This window comes from Sciurus vulgaris (genome assembly GCF_902686455.1).
Source record: "Sciurus vulgaris genome assembly, chromosome: 8".
In the NCBI taxonomy this organism is placed as follows: Eukaryota; Metazoa; Chordata; class Mammalia; order Rodentia; family Sciuridae; genus Sciurus; species Sciurus vulgaris.
Window position 1 is genome coordinate 119652685 of NC_136468.1, and position 17380 is coordinate 119670064.

General features: G+C 42.6%; 1 gene segment (V, D, J or C); it reads left to right on the forward strand.

Annotated features, from left to right (window-relative positions):
- Positions 1-593: 593 nt before the first annotated feature.
- LOC306667270 (immunoglobulin lambda variable 9-49-like) lies at positions 594-1362 on the forward strand. The segment is given in 2 exons: positions 594-716; positions 838-1362.
- Positions 1363-17380: the final 16018 nt, after the last annotated feature.

The following is a 17380-nucleotide window of genomic DNA, read 5'->3' on the forward strand; positions in this document are numbered from 1 at the left end:
ACAACATGAAATAAAGATGTGTGATGACCCTCTGAGTTGGTTTTCCTAAATGATCTCAAGCAGTGTGAATATTCACTTCCACTTTTCTTCTTCATGTCACTTTTTGAGGTTGTATTATTGATCCTGGGTAAGTATTCATGGAAACAACATATTCCCAAATTACCAGTAGTGATATTGGTCTGAGCACAGTGCTTGACTCACAAATATCTCCATCAGTGTTTTTTGGTTTGAAATGATTTGTTAAAAAGGCAGAGCAAGGACCCAAGAGAAAACTAAACTTATACGTATAATCTTCAGGAGACACCACGGAGCATATTTTTGGGACCCTTGAAGTATGTTCTCCAATGGAGATGTCCCCAGATGACTCCACATCTGAACAGAGGTGGGCAGATGAGTTGAACCCTCTGTCACTTATGTGGGCCCAGCAACTCTGACTTTGGCAAAGCCCCAGCACCTGCTTCCTCCCAGTTCTGCCCATCAGGCAAATGAAAGCATCACCACATTCCAAGCTTTGTCTGCATCACTCCAGGCCCAGAAGAAGGGCAGACAGTGAGAGGCAGTGAGCAGAGGCACATTTGCATGAGCTGCTCCTCCCTGAGGCCAGTGGGAAGGGATAAGAAAGGCTGGGGGCAGCCCACACCAGCTCTGGAGCTCAGGAAACTTGTCCAACATGGTCGGGACTCTTTTCCTCCTTTTCATGCTCACTTACTGTCCAGGTAAGAACAGATCTCTGTGCCCCAAGGCAGAACCCTACCCTGAGTCTGTCCTCACTGGCTCATATTCCCAAACACCTGCACCCTGGCTCTGCCTTCCACTGTGATGTGTCTGTGTTTACAGGCTCCCTCTCCCAACCTGTGCTGACTCAGCCACCCTCTGCATCTGCCTCCCTGGGACAAACAGTCAAACTAACCTGCACCCTCAGCAGTGGCTACAATAATTATGCAGTGGACTGGTTCCAGCAAAGCCCAGGGAAGAGTCCCAGGTTTGTGATGCGAGTGGGCACTAGTGGCATAGTGGGATCCAAGGGCGATGGGATCCCTGATCGCTTCTCAGGCTCAGGCTCTGGCCTGGATCGGTACCTGACCATCCAGAACATCCAGGAACAGGATGAGGGTATCTACCACTGTGGAGCAGACCATGGCAGTGGGAGCAACTTCGTGTAGCCCACAGTGACACAGGCAGAGGGGAAGTAAGACAAAAACCAGCAGGATGATCTGACCTGGTACCCTTTCACTTCCCAGTGTCCTGACTCACAGGTCAAAAGGAGCCTCCTGACCCTCATTAATAATTCCTGCCAGGTATTTTGCAAATTTAGTTCACATTGACTATCCCCCACATACAAAGATGTTCTTAGCAGTGTTTGAAATATCGAATCTCTATTTGGACATGTGTGGTTGTTCCCAGTCATAAATCTCCTGACAGAATTCTATTTTCAAGATTCTAAAGCTGTTTACAGAGATGTACTTCATAGAGTTCTTTTGTTTCCATCATCTGTTTCTTTTGTCCATATCCAAAAAGTATGAGTGACGTAGTCTGAATATTTCCCTTGAAATTTCAGACCTTGACCCCAACTCTCGGGGTAACATGTGCACACACCCACCTTGCCACCTTCCTCCACTTACATGTGCACAGGGCTCTGAAGGAGTTTATTCCTATTAGAGAGAGACAGAGATAGAAAGAGAGAGAAGTGATGCAACACGCAGGATAGGATTCCAGACCCTGCTCTGTAACTGAGGTGGCTTTGGTAGTTACCCCATTGCTATCCAGACAGTGAATTTAATCATGTGCAGGTTAAGCACTCTGGTGATTATGTTGCTAATTACTCAGCTAATTATGTTACTGGATCAAGGGCATATCTCACATGTTGATACTGACTTTGCTTCTGACACCTGACAGTCATGTTCAGGGGTTCCAGATAAACCATACTGAGTGTCAATTCGCCACAACTTGAGGAGTCTCCATGAACACCTCAGGTTTGTTCACTGATAAAAATTAGTCACAGAAAAAAAATGAAAGCTCTGTTCTTTAGAAGATTGTAGTCTTATTATAAAGAATGCATATCACAAGTCAGTTACAGAGACAGAGAGTATAAAGCAGTCTTAAGATCCTCAGTACACTTCACTCTAATGAAAGTTGATATAGGATTGTCTGGCATGGAAGATCATTCAGGACATGAGAATACAGAGTAGTTATTGGATTTTTCTTCCTTAAACACATCAACATAATTCTATTGAATTAAACTCAATCTCCAGCCCCCTCACATTCATGAAGATTAAGAGATTATTCTGCATGAAGATGAGGAGATTATTCTGATAGAATTCAAACTCCAAATTACTACTTGCTCTTTCTAGTATAATCATCCTGCTTCCTTAAGCCATCTAGGACAGAGCATGAATCACAATAAAAATGAACCAAAGACTGAAAAAACACTTCTCTAAAGAAGACACATAAGTCAGGTATGGTGGTAGACACCTGCAATTCCAGGGGCAGGAAGATCATGAGTTTATAGTCAGCCTCAGCAACTGAATGAGGACCTAACTGAAATGAGACCCTGTCTCACAATAGAAAAACAGAACAGGTCTGTGGATGTGTCTCAGTGTTTAAGCACCTCTGGGTTCAATACCTGGTTAACAAAAAAAAAAAAAAAAAAAGGAAAGCATAAAAAGCCTACAGATGTGTGAAAAAAATGCTCAGCATCATGAACCATCAGGGAAATGCATATTAAAACAGAACTATCACCTCACAACTTTTAGATAGATTACTACAATAAATAAATAATAATTGCTGTCAAGGCTGTTGGGGGAAAGGTGTACTTATGCTTGATTGGTAAGACTACAAATTAATACAATCACTTTGGAAAGCACTATGGAGATTTCTTGAAAGAAATGGAACCACCATACTACTCAGCTATTCCACTTGTGGACATTTATCCAAAAAAACACAAAAATCAGCATACCATAGTGTTGTATGCATACACAGTGTTAATAACAATGCAATTCACAATAGCCAAGCTGTGGAATGAGCCTTGGTGCCTGTCAACAGATGAGTGGATAAAGAAAATGTGGTATATATACAAAATGGAGATTTGTATAAGTAAAAGAAGAAAGAAATTGTCATTTGCTGGTAAATGGATTGAACTGGAAAACATCATACTAAGTGAAACAAACCCGATTCAGGAGGCTAAGGATTGAATGTTTTCTCTCACTTACAGAAACCAGAAATAAATAAGGGAAAAAACAGGGGACTCATGAAAATAGAAGGGAGAATAGTGGAGTAAGGAAGAGGGTTGAGGGAGAGGGAGAAGGGGTGGGAAAGGAGAGGAAAAATGGAATAAAATTAAATCATTCCATGTGCATGATATATTGTAATTAATTACACTTTTATGTATAAGTATAATGCACCAATTAAAAACAATAAATAAATTGAAGGATGAATATTGTAGAGGGAAGAATAAGGGGAATGGAGAAGGGGAGGGAAAGAGGGAGTACTAGGGATTGGAATGGAGCAAATTACATCTATATGCATTTAGAATATGTCCTAATGAATCCCACTATTATGATTAACTATAATACACTAATAAAAACAAAAGAAAATATGATATAAACAAAAACCCATAACTTTAATTAAGCTAGCACCATCTAGGTGATATAATATAAATAAGATTAATGTCTGGTACAGATGAAATTTTTTAGTGGTAGAGATACATATTGGTGAGATGTAAAAAAAAAAGTGAAACACTTCTACAGCATTGGAAAGCATGTCAATTACAAGCTATTTTAGAAAACAGTACAGATAGTACTTAAAAAATAACAATAGAACCGTTATGTGGTACATGAATCCCAGTAACATAAAAAATACATAATATATAAGAATATATGTAAACATATTGTTATATATCATTATATATTAGTGTATGTACATATATATAGATTTACATATACTATATATAATGATCAATACATATGAAGATATATATAAACACATACACACACACACACATATGGATATATACATCTTTACCTAGATTTTTTATTTCTGTTTTCCAATATACTGAGTGTTTATTTTAGAGCAAATTTCGAATTCTTCTCTCAATGTTAAATATCCCCCATAGTAATCAGTCTTGAGTATAAATCATATTTTTTCTTAGTACCCTATTTGGAATGATTGAACGTAACAATATTAAAATATCTGGCTCATTTGGGGTTAAGCACTGTTTGGAGACCAGAAAGTTTGGGTCTCATGCGGGGTGTCATGCACATGCATAGACCATACCCGGTCTCAGAGTATCTAGATAACAGGGAGAGATTTGGGGAAAGTTCTGCTCACTTGTGAGGCACAGAAGACAGGACTCAGGGATGACCTCCACCACCACAGCCTGATCTCCTCTCTTCCTTGCCCTCTTCACTTGTACAGGTAACTGTATACAGGGCAGGGTAAGGACCTGGAAAGACCATGGAACCATGATTTTTCTCCTCATTTATAGACTCAGAATCGATCTCTCTGAGTCTTGCCCATTTCCAGGGTCCTGTGCTCATCCTTTACTATCCCAAACACCCTCAGAGTCTGGAGCACCAGAACAGAGGGTCACCATCTCCTGCCCTGGAGGCAGCACTAAAATTGGTGGCTATGATATCCCCTGGTCCCAACAGCTCCCAGGAAGAAACAGCCCCCAAACTCCTAATCTATGCTGATTACATTAAACACTCATAAATTCCGGACCACTTGTTTGACTCCAAGCCTGGCAACTCTGACTCCCTGACCATCACTGGCTCCCCCATGAAAGCTGACTGTCAGTCCTATGACAGTATCCTCAGTGCTCCCACAGTGCTCCAGGTCCACAGGGAAGTAAGACAAGAAGCCTTCCTCATCAGTCAGGAGGTGAATGCTGCTACTCAGGTCAGTTCTGAGACTTTTGCCACCATGGGCCTAGGTACATCCTGGGATACTTGTTAGGATGAGGTGCCTCCTCACGCCATTTTATAATAGTCACTCACAATAGTCATGATTAAGGGGTCTGCAAGAAAACAAGTTCTGATCTCCATTCACTTGGAGCACAGAATACCTCAGCAATAAAGTTCACTGGCAGAGGTGACTGGGCCAGTCATGGTTATCTCAGAGTCACTCTGATGATGAGATTGCTGCATCTCCACTATACTTTTCCTGTATCCAGGAGATTCGGAACTGTATTCTTCTGTTATTAGTCTTCACTGGGAATCTCTGAAATTTTTCTCGCAATCATTTTATATAATTCTTATTGAGGGATAATAGACATACAATAAACCACAAATATTGTAAGTGCCCCACTTCCTATGTTTTGAGATATTTACACACATTTGAGAACCTCAAATCAAGTCACTGACACCATCACTGACCCCAAAATCCTTCTTATTCTCCTTGGGAATTCTCTCTCCATCCAGGCCAATACCACCATCCAGGTAAGTAACTTCCACTCTAAGTAACTTCAGATAAGTTTTATTTCCTAGAATTTATAGTCAGAATCATACAGTATATGTTACTTCTTGTCTGGATGACTTCTTTCACTCTGAAGAGTCCTTTGGAGACCTTTACCCTGTATTGAATTGCATGTGATCCTACAAAGGACATGTTGAACTTTGTGGTGCATGATCACTTCTGCCTGTAGGGCCCTTCTCCTATAATGCATGTGTACTAAAATTCTATTCAATGGCTCCATCACAATAGATGTAATCTATCAGTAATTTAGCCTGGATCACATTCACTTTACATCTGATATAAAACACAATATATTTTCCTGGATTCCTAAAAGTACTGAAATCTCTGAGCACTGTTTCTTTTGTCTCTGAAGTGTGCTCAGCACTGCTTGCATCTTTTTAAAACTTTAAATAACCTTGAATAAGTAATAGTATGCTAAGTTAGAGTTCACTAAAAATGCCCCACCTCCTACATCCTCTCTGTGACACTCTTGTTTTCTACATGGACAGGGTCCCTTACCTCCAGCACTCTCCCAAAGTCCATCTGATATGAGCAGCATCCAAGAGAGAATAGGGGCAGCCATGTGGGTGTACATCAACAGTTGAAAGTAGAAAGGAACTCAGGGCAGGGACCAGTGGGGACAGGGTACAGTTCCAAGTTGTGCCCAGGACTACAGCTATGCTTTCCCCATGGGAACCATTTGTAGATTGTCTTATCTGTAGATTTCCAAATCAGTTCTGAGGTTCAGTGGGTTGGGTAAATGAAGAGTGGCTTTAATGAATATGTTCCTCCCCGTGGGATAACACTTGAGGTTCCCAGTGGTTGGTGATAATGCTCCATGTGAGGAACACTCCATTTTCCAAGAAGACATACTGGCCATGTAAACAGGATGGCAAAAAACACCAAGATCTGCACAACTGAGACACTTCCCCTAATACCACAACCAGTGTGATGTTTACTCAGTTTCCTTGAACTTGAGCTGATGAGGGGATTAGAAATAAGAAATAATAGAAATAAAGACAAAGACTCAACTAATATATTAATAGTGTGGCCTTGTGGGTGAATCAACCTCGGTGGGGTCTGATCTCTAACAAAAGGGACTGTGTGGTTTGTTTTACTGGCAAAAACATCAAAAAGACGTATTGTGAGAAAAATTTCTTCAAGGTAAAGAAAAATTGAAGTCAAGCGGGAACAGGCTAATTAGAGCTTATCTACTTGTCTGACATCTTCTCTGGCTCCAGACAGCTGGAACCTCAAAGCTATCGAGTATACCCATATTTCTTCCACCCCCTGGCAGCAGGCATCTGAATTCAAAGCTATTGAACCCATGGATTCCATGCCAGGCATGAAATCTGCCCCATTAACAGTGGCCAACTGTAAATGGGCGTGACTTGCAGCACAGTCACACTGAAAGAGTCCCTGGAGCTGTAGTCTCACTGACCAAGGCTATAGAATTCAAAGCAATGATTGATTTGATGCTCCCAGCACCTCTTATCTGTCTACCCAGTGTCATGAAACATAGCAAGACTGAAGCAGCCATGACAGAAAACACATTTATCAACAAATATCAAGCACTCTGAGTGCCACATCACCCCGCACTGGGCAGGAGCATGTCATTCCCCCCACTTTTGCCAAAGGAAATTCAGGACATTCAGAGTAGTAGGACTGTCTCATTACCTGGATGGAGACCGGAAGTATAATGGACAGATGCCTGGTCAATATGCAACAAAGAAGGACTCCCATCAGGGTGTGGCCTGAGTAAGGAGGGAACTGGCTACATGCACTGGGAGTTCCCGGGACAGCCATCAGCTGTGAGACAAGGTCAGGTGTGTGTTCTTACCTCGTCTCTGATGTGAACTACAGGCAAGAGAGCCAGTCTAGGGAAGCTTTAAGTCCTGCCCCAAAGAACAACTTGAGAGTGTCTGTGTGAACTCAATGAGGAGGTTCAATGGTATGGATACACAAAGAACCCATACATCCTACAACTAGACTGTGGGCATTGCAGTTGGTTCCAGTGATTTGTGCTTGCAAACATTGTTGTGTTGGACAGATTTCAAAGTGTCAACTTCAAAGTTGACACAGTCCTCTATATCAGCACAGTGCACAGATTATGTACTATTTCCCAATATCCAGGTCTATTTCACTAGCAGATAGAATTCTGCATCTCCTTGAAGTTGGCCTTGCTCTACTACCCTGCACTGGTCCATAATGTAATCAGAGGTGGCCTGTGTGACTCCTGGACAACAGGATGAAGAAGACAGTTCTTGCATTGCAATCACCTCAGTGAGGATTATCCCAGCAGAGCCCCTTTATTGTCTTCATGAAGGAAATGAACACAAGCACATTGAGAATACCACCCATCACATGTAACAGACAAGCCTGAGAGTATGAATTTAGCCTAGTGATTTTAATTCACTCATTTGTGGTTATTTGTTACCCAATATCACACGGATCATCCAACCTGCTACAATGTGAATTTTCTAAAATTATGCATCTTCAACCCCAGTAGATATTGCCAAAATATGTTTGCCAGCAAGTGGACAATTCAGTGTAAGATTCCACTTATTGTTCAGTGGGTGGGTCTGCTGGATTGATTCAGACGTGTACACAGGACACAAGTCAGACAGCTGGAACTGCTGATCCTGCTCTAGAGTATGGGCAGTGTCCCCCTTGATGTGAGAGTTTTCTCACACTGCTACCCCCACTGAACCCACATGAAACTAGGCACATTGTTCTCAAGTGAACATTATTTCCCAGAATAGATCATATATTATTAGGTCACAAATCCTACAAAGGCCAAAGTCCTATCAAGCTTAACAAGAGGAAATGCTTCCTAACTCCTAATCTGAAGCCAGTTGTCCTCTCCCAGTAGAGTGATGGACAATGCCAGAGAATGCTATCATATCCTGCAATAATATAGGATTTCATAATGCAATGTTTTCAACCAGGGACACTCACCCCACTTTGGAATTCAGAATGTTTTGAGGGGCTTTCTCACATAGACTTGTTAACCATCAGTAAGACTGACTTTAAGTTCCAATAAAGTGGCAATAAAAATTTTAGCCCTGCATCTTTGAACAATTTCTTTTTTTTAATTTTTGTTTTAGTCAGCTTTTTCCTGCTATGACTAAAAGATCTGACCAGAACAATTTTAAAGGAGGAAAAGTTTATTTGAGGGCTCACAGTTTCAGAGGCCTTAGTCCATAGAATGCTGACTTCATTCGTCAGGGCTCAAGGTTAGGCAGAACATCATGGCAGAGAGTGTGGCAGAGGGAATTATCTCACATGTTGATTAGGACGAAGAGAGAATTCCATTTGTCAGATACAAATATAGACCCAAAGCTGCGCCTCATTTCCCACCCCCTCCAGCCACACCCTACCACTCAGTAAGTCCCTATCAGGGGATTAAATCCCTGATTGGGTTAAGACTCTTATGACTCAATCATTTCTCCTCTGAACCTTCTGGTACTGTCTCACACATGAGCGTTTGGGGGACACCCTACATTCAAACCATAACAATTCTCAAAAGTTCTAAAATAATTCTCACTTAAACCAGATGTACACAAAACATGAGGCTCAAAATATGTAACTTCATCAGTCATTTTGTCATGGAAACAATTGCTTTTATTCACTCAAGACACTCTGGTAAGGCTAAGACCATGTACACATGAAACTGAATTAAACTTAGGGAGGGATTTCAACTAATGCTGGAAAAATATATACGAACAGGAATAAGAAAAGGTGAGACAGGCAATGAATGTCAGTCAAACTGGATAATATACTGGCAATGTCATAAAAATAAATGAAGAGTTATTTGTTAAATGATCGAGATCATACTCCTTCACACAATGAAAATACCAGGGAGAGCTGTGAAAATTCTCAGAGGACTTAAGAGATACCAAGTATTCAACCTATTGAACCATGTACAGTTGCTTACTAGTCCATAAACGATATTACAGCAGTCACTTTCTTCCATGGGGCAAATCAACAGAACACAGCCTCCCCTTATCCACATCTGACAGTGTAACTCCTATCAGGACTAAACACCCGGGAAGGGGTGTATGTCAAGGGTTCATATTGGCATAAAGCACCACACAAATAAGAAGACTCTTTCTTCTAGTGAGAAACTACAGTAGTCACGTAAAAAATATCAGAATCACTGTATTTAGGAATCAGACTAGGAATACATGTATGGAAACAGTGATCTGATATGCAGCAGAAACCAGCTAGCTAGGCTCTCCCACTCTGGGCCAGGGTAAGTGTGTGCATTGTGATCAGCAAGGGAATATGTGGGACTACTCTGAGTTCCCTACACTGCCAGAAGCTCAGTAAAGGGATCCTTGGCCTGCAGGCTGAGCTCTTTGCTCATATCTACTAGAACTCAGCAGCTGTGTCTTCTCTGGGCTGGCAAGGAACCCTGAGCAAGGACCTCAGTCTTGAAGCTGAAGGTGTTTCCTCCCAACACACCCTCCAATGACCACTGGCATATCTTCTTTGGTGAAGTAACAAGTTTGGTGAAGAGATAAAGGAAGTACAAATCACTTCCCCATGTTTAGTTTAATAATCCAGTGCCACTTTACACTGATGTACATGTAGACCACGCTTCTCATTACAAATAGAGAAAGACATGCTGAAGTACAGGGTCCATTGTGGAAGCCCCCCTAGGAAACAACAGGGCACTCTTGGTCAAGTTCTAGAAAAAACAAAATGGGCAGCTGGGGAATTGGCCTCCAAGCCCTGAACCCAATAACACATGGTGATTGATGAATGAAAATTCAGTGGCTACGATGTGGCTGAGTTTCCCTTGGAGAGGAGCTCATTTGAATGAAAGTCCCACCCCCACACAGGGTGTTAAGAGTTATAATAAAGGCTGTGGAGCTGTCTGTGTGGTGAACAGCCTTGAAAAGCTCAGCCCCGGACTGTCTGCACCATTACCTGGGCTCCTCTCCTGCTCACTCTTCTGGCTCACTGCACAGGTCAGGGGACTTTCAGGGCTGGAGTTGGAGGTGGAGAAGGCAACACTAAACCTTCATGCCACAAATCCTCTCCGTATTCAGGCTCCACTTCCCAGGCTGTGGTGACTCAGGAGACTTCCCTGACCACAACTCCAGGAGGGACAGTCACACTCACCTGTGGCTCCAGTACTGGGACCGTTACCACCAGTAACTATGCTGGCTGGGTCCAACAGAAGTCCTCCCAGGTACCTCAGGGTATAACAGGTAGCACTGGTACTCGGCTCCCAGGAGTCCCTGCCCAATTCACAGGCTCCCTGCTCGGAGACAAGGCTGCCCTCACCATCACAGGGACCCAGGCTGAGGATGAGGCCACGTATTACTGTATTCTGTGGTTCAGCAACCATTTCCACAGTGGCATATGCAGATGGAGAAGTGAGACAAAAGCACCCTGGTTCATTTTCACTCTTTGTCCCTAATATATCCCATCTTCTTACTGTGAATCTGCATTGACATAATGTGGGCTCAGTACACCTCTTCTCCAATGTTCCAGAAAAGGCCATCAAATTTATTTTTCAGGGTTCCATAATATTTTAATACATATTTTATCATAAAGATGTATTCTTCAAAGTGTATAAACATATCATCTATTGCACAATTATGGATAAGAGTGGCAAAACACACACACACACACACACACACACACACACACACACACACACACACACACCCCCTGATTTGAGCTAAGCAGCATTTTGTTACCAAGAGAAGAGTTTGGTATTTTAGTGATACAATACACAGTTATGGTTATGTGTATAAAGATACAAGAGTATTATGTAAAGTGAAATGTAGAATAAGCATCACTGAAACAAGGAAACATTATATGTTCTACTCACCAAATTTTTAGAAAAGTATAAAATGTCCCAAATTGGACAGAAAAAAATCTAAAGGAAGTGATCTAAAATGCACAGAAATGATCCAAAGGAACAGAGATAACTTCAAAAATTTAATACTAAATATAAATTTCTAGGTAAGTGTACCTGTATGTGTACTTCAGCCAATGCAACTTCTTTCCTCAATCTTAATCTAATTTACCAAAACTCATCTTCCCTGCTTGAAAGAGAAAAACCTGAGTCATTGAGCTGATGCCCCGTTCCCTCTGCCTGTGATGAATATTCCCCATGGAGACTCCATAGGATCCTTCAGCATGTGCTGAGGGCTTTGAAGAACAGGCTTGGAATGGCAGGTTGACTGTGTGACGCAAGGCAGAGGTCTGCAGAGCAGGGATGATAGGGGAACAGGCTCATTCCTCTCCAAGTCAAGCCCATTTCACATGTGGTTTATCTTCACTCTCTCCAAAAATTCCATTAAGAGAAATTCAAAGGCAGGATCTCATGAGAATTAAAGGGAGATCAGCACAGTAGAAGGATGGGACCAGTGAGAGGGAGGAGGAAGGTAAAGGGGAAAGGGAAGGATGTTGATCAAATTATACTTTTACGCTGTGTGCAGGTATGAATATGTAACAACAAATCCCTGTATTATGTATGACTATAATGCACAAATAAAAATATGGGAGGGACTGGGATATAGCCCAGTTGGTAGAGTGCTTGCCTTGCATGCACATGGCCCTAGGTTCAATTCCCAGCACCACAGAAAAAGGGAGGTGGAAGAATTTTAGATATATGTTTGAAATTATAAAAGACTGTGTTAAATATATCATAGAGGAGAATAATAGTGATATATTATGCCATACCATTTAAAATATTGAATATATAAAGATTACCCTTATTTCTTATAAACTTAGTGGGTGGAAATCCCACAACATTCATGTCTTCCAAAGAATATGCCATCCCTTATGCTCCAGTCCCCCCTTACAGCAGAAGTTGGGTCATCTTTTTCAGAATTATATACCCCAGAGCATCTCCTAGGTACTGGACAACCCACCTACTGATTATAATATGACTCACGTTCTCTCAACCTGCTAATTTTATCAGCTTAATCCCATGAATCCTGCTCTACTTGTTGGCTAAGATGATGTTGAAATGTGTCACAGTTCTTTTGGGACTAGATGTATAAAAATCATACCCCAAAGGAAGATCTCACCTGGTCAAGCAGCATCTCCCAAGCTACCTCTCTGCTTCTTCCCCATGGTATAGGCTCCTGAAACCTTGTGTTCTGCCATATTCGGTTTATAAATTCATCGTCTACAGGTTACAAGTGGATGGGAAGAGGGGAGATGGAGGATAATTGGTTAATAGGTTTAAAGATTACTTGGGAGATTATATGGAAAGCACTCGTGATAAACTTTGTAGATTAGCTCTCAGCATCTACCACTCGGGATATGATTGTGACAACAAAATTCTGATGCTTATGGAAATTTAGTCTCAGCAATATGAAAAGAATTCTCTGGCTAGGTCCAGGACTGGTATAGGAAAGAAGAAAGAGAGAAATTCAGCTCTGTGTGGTCCGGGAGGACTTACGTTGTTCAGGGGCTCAGTCTCTGCAGTGTGGGATTCCTGAAAACATTTTAGGGAAGCTGGGCTTCCTGGATTATGCAGAAACATAAACTGAACTACAGACTTGATGGTCTGTGTAGGTCAGAGGACAGAGATGGGGCCAGAGGTGGCAAAGTCTTCACATAATGTGGAGACTGCCTATTGTGACAATCAGGAGAAGGACACACAGGAAGTAGAAAGTGAACAAAGATTATAAAGGAAGACAGAGACTATGATCTTAATTTCTGAAGGGAAGTCCAGATGCAATAGAGAGTTCACCATGGTAAAGGTTAAGAGCGAAGTCAGTGGGACCACCTGGGTTATTGGAAGAGATCTGATTGTGTAAATGTTTTTGTTGGAAGGTGGAACTGAGGCATTATGATGTAATACCATTTTAAGATATATGGTTCACATCTGGTCTTAAGTGATACAGGATAGAACTGCGCTGCACTGGTGTGGGAAAGGTCAAAGACAGTGGTGTTGTGTTGAGTCCCCACGGAAGCTCCTCACCATGCGGCAAATGTTGTCAGCAGCCTCCAGGCTTGCTCAGTGACCGGACATACCTCATCAGATGTGAGGAATCCAATTCTAAGCTCCATTTGAGATGTGCCTTCTCCATAAACTGTTCCCTGCATTCCCCCATAACAAGCCACACTTGCAATCACCCAGACACATTAATCTAAATTCAGTAGACTCAATAGAGGTAAAACAGCAAAAATGGAAATGAATACTCCTGAAGGCTCCACCATTTTCCAGAAGTAAGAAGGGTAGAGAAGATTCAGGAAACTTAACATTGCTTCAGCTGCCCACCACATCCTGGTGCCCCTTCTCCACTTCCCTCAAGGGAAGACCAAAACCAGGGCTCAGCCCAAGTGTCTCTCCTCTGGCCACACCTTCTGTGTGACACCTCCTTCTTCTCCCATCCCAGCACAATTGCTCCCAGAAATCCTCGAGGGCACTGCTTAGATTCTCCACCTCAAGGACCCTGGTCACAGACGTGCTGTCTCAGTCACCTCCTCCTGGTGTGCTAGGAGCTGGGAAACAGTGAGCCTGATTCTGAGTCTTTTGTGATTTGGTGTCACCAGGACACAGACCAGCTACTGAGAGTCCTGAATAAACTCTCTTGGCTCCCCTACCTAGCACTGCCCTTCCCAGTTCCTACCTGAGTTGCTCTGTCATTACCCAGTAAGGTGTAATATACTCAGTCCTAGAGACTTCACTGTTCAAATTACCATCTCCATTAGTTTCTCACCCACCTTCCCGGCTCCTGTACACTGAAGACCCCAATATTCATCTGTATCTCCTCATCTTATACTAGGCAAAGCTCCTTAGAAAATCTTGGGGGCAACAAATGTAAATGTGTAGCATCTGTTGTGAAACACAGATAAGCCCATGGTTTCTATTAAATATACAAGTAACAAGTATCAAATATGTTATTCAATTGATACATTGTGACAAAAGAGTAAGATGGTAAATCTTGGTCAAGTACTCATTTTAAAATATAATACATACCGTCCAAGTGGAAAAAAGATTTGAAACAGATTTCTGTGCTGGTAATGTACAGGATAATATCCCTCATATTATTAAAACCACAAACTTTATTTTCATTTTCAACCCCTTGGTCTTAATGTATGAAAATTTATATAAGAGAAGCCACATCAGTCCTAGCCAATGAGCAGTCAAGGAATCCATGCAGAGGTACACAGTGCTGTGTGTGAGAGACACTGGTCTCCATGTCACACCATGATGTTTCTGCTCCTGTACACCAGGGCATGGTTGAGATCTATCCATGAGGGTCTTGGGGTGATTATGGCCGAGATGAATCACTGGCCCTGTCTGGTAGCTATGCTCAAGGAACACACGTGTGACCTAACCAGCTCCTGAGTCCATTCAGCCATATCCTGGACACACCCCTGGTATCCTCAGTCACAGGGGACAATCAAGGGCCCGGGCTAGCATCAGAAAGTAGAAGGAAGCTCATTTGCATAAATAGGCCCATCCTCTCGCAGAGTATGAATAAGGCAAAGGAGAGCCTTCAGGGAAGCTCTGCTCAGCTTTGGAGCACAGAAACTGAACTCAGAGATGACAGGTACCTTGGCTTGCCCCCTCCACTCTTTGCCCTCCCCACTGATTGCACAGATATCTAGATAAGGGAAAATGAAAGGGCCTGGAGGAACATGGGTCCCTGCTTTTTCCTCCTACCTGTAGACCCAGAGCTATCACCTTGGTGTCTCTTCCACTTCCAGAATCCTGGGCCCTATCTGTGCTGACTTAGCCACCTTCAGTGTCAGGAATCATGTGACAAAGAGTCACTATCTCCTGCACTGGAGCAGTATGATCCTTGGTGTCTCTGATGTAAACTGGCACCAACAGCTCCCAGGAGCAGCCCACAGACTCCTGCCCATTAGGGGTCCCTGATTGCTTCTCTGACTCCAGGTCTGACAACTCAGACTACTATCTCTATCAGATTATCTCTGGCAGACCTAGGACAGCAGCTTCAGTGCTTGCACAGTGCCCCAAGCCCATGGGGAAGTGAGAGAAGAGCTCCTTCCCTATCTTCCAGGAGAGCGTAATGTCCAGCAGCTAGCTCATGTTCATCCCTCACCTGCAGTGTCTGAGGCTGCTACCATGATGGGCAGCAGCAACCATAGGCACTACCTGGGAGGAAAGATACTACTATCCTTTTTCCTCAAAGTCACTCATAGCAGCTGGTTCCTAGGAAAACGTGTCTCAAGCCAATGGAAATTCCTTCTCTTTCTCAACTTGAGGAGATTAAGAGGATCCTGCTATCTCTGTTTCCTGAAATTCTGCTGATGCAACTGTGTTCATCTCAGACATGAACTCTGACGGAATTTCTCGGTCTCCATTATCCATTCTTTTCCTATTTTTCCAGAGTTTCAGAGCTATGTCATCCTTTCTATGGCCCTCACTGTGAATCCTTGTTCATTTTCTTGCAGTCTATGTCTTACATAACTCATCTTAATGAATGATAATAACAAATTCAATAAGCCACCTCTATCTGAAGTGTCCCTCTTCCCATTTAAAGTTTGAGATATTTATACGCTATGACAGCATCACTACAATCAGATCAGTGAACCCATCCACCAACCCACAAGCCTCTTCCTGCCCTTGGGAATCCTCCCTACAGCCCTGCTCAAGTGAAAGAAGGAAATAAGTGATTTTTAGAGAAGATATATTCCAATCTGAACTGGATTCATATACAATATGCCATGGTAGCTGCAAACAATACATTTCATTCACTTTATACATACTATTTCCTTCACTTTATCAAATATGAAAGCAGTTAAATTGGTTAAAATACCAAAGATCCAAACACAAAAATATTTATATAAGAATAGTTGAATTCTATTAATTCACAATAGATGAAAATTCAGAAGGTATGCATATTCTAAATTGTGATGCAGGTATACACGTTTTGTACCATCCACCTGAAGAGCACTAATGTTTTTGATTGACATATATGTATGTATATGTGTCGCTTACATAGGGCCACAAAAGGGCACTATGGACGTAAGAAATAACGGAACTGTAGATAGAATATTACAGTCTACAGCCCAGTATATCCGTGTGTGAATAGACTCAGTGACCTGCAGAGCTGCAGAATCAAGCTGGACTATGGGATCCCTGGACTAAAAGGAGGTATGTGTTCTGTGACCGCCAGAGGGCACGGTAGGACCGCCTTGTGGTCCCACACAGCAGTCCAGTTAGGACATCTACTCAAAGGAGCCCTCACCTTGCCAGTGGACCCTCTGTTCACTGATGATACTCAGCAGCTGTGTTCTGTCTGGCTTGACTGAGTCCCTGGAGCAGCGACCATTGTCTCATCTCATCAGGTGCTTCCTGCCAGGAATCCCCAAGGAGGAAAACAACTTCATTCGCCCTCACGCTGCAGAGTGTGCTGAACTCTAGCACCAGGGCTCCGTGAGGGGCTGGGCAGCCATAATGGAAACACAGTTGCATGAAGGGCAGTCTTCTAGCAGAGGGTTAAAAATTAAAGGAGGTCTAGAGCAGCCTGCCTCAATGTGAGAATCAGGGTCTTGTTCACTATGAGTTGGACTCTTCCTGCTGCTTCTCTTTTACTTCTAAGGTTAAGAACAGTCTTCAGCAGGTCTCAATTCTTAGTTCACACGAATCACTCAGTCTCAGAAACCATGAGAAATTTTTTCTCTTGCCCCTACCTCACTCTACTCCTATCTATGCTTCCAGGTTCCCTCTCCAGGTTGTACTGAGTCAATGCCCCTGTCTCTGCATCTCCTGGATCACCTGCCAGACTTACCTACTCCCTGAACAGTGACTTTAATTTCAGCAGGTCCTACATACAATGGTACCAGTAGATTACAGGGAAACTTGCCTGTGTCTTCTATGCTACTCAGACTTAAGGTAAGTATCAGAGTTCTGGGGTCCTCAAGCACTTACCTGGACTAAAGATGCCTTCAGAAATACAGGTGTTCTGCTATCTCT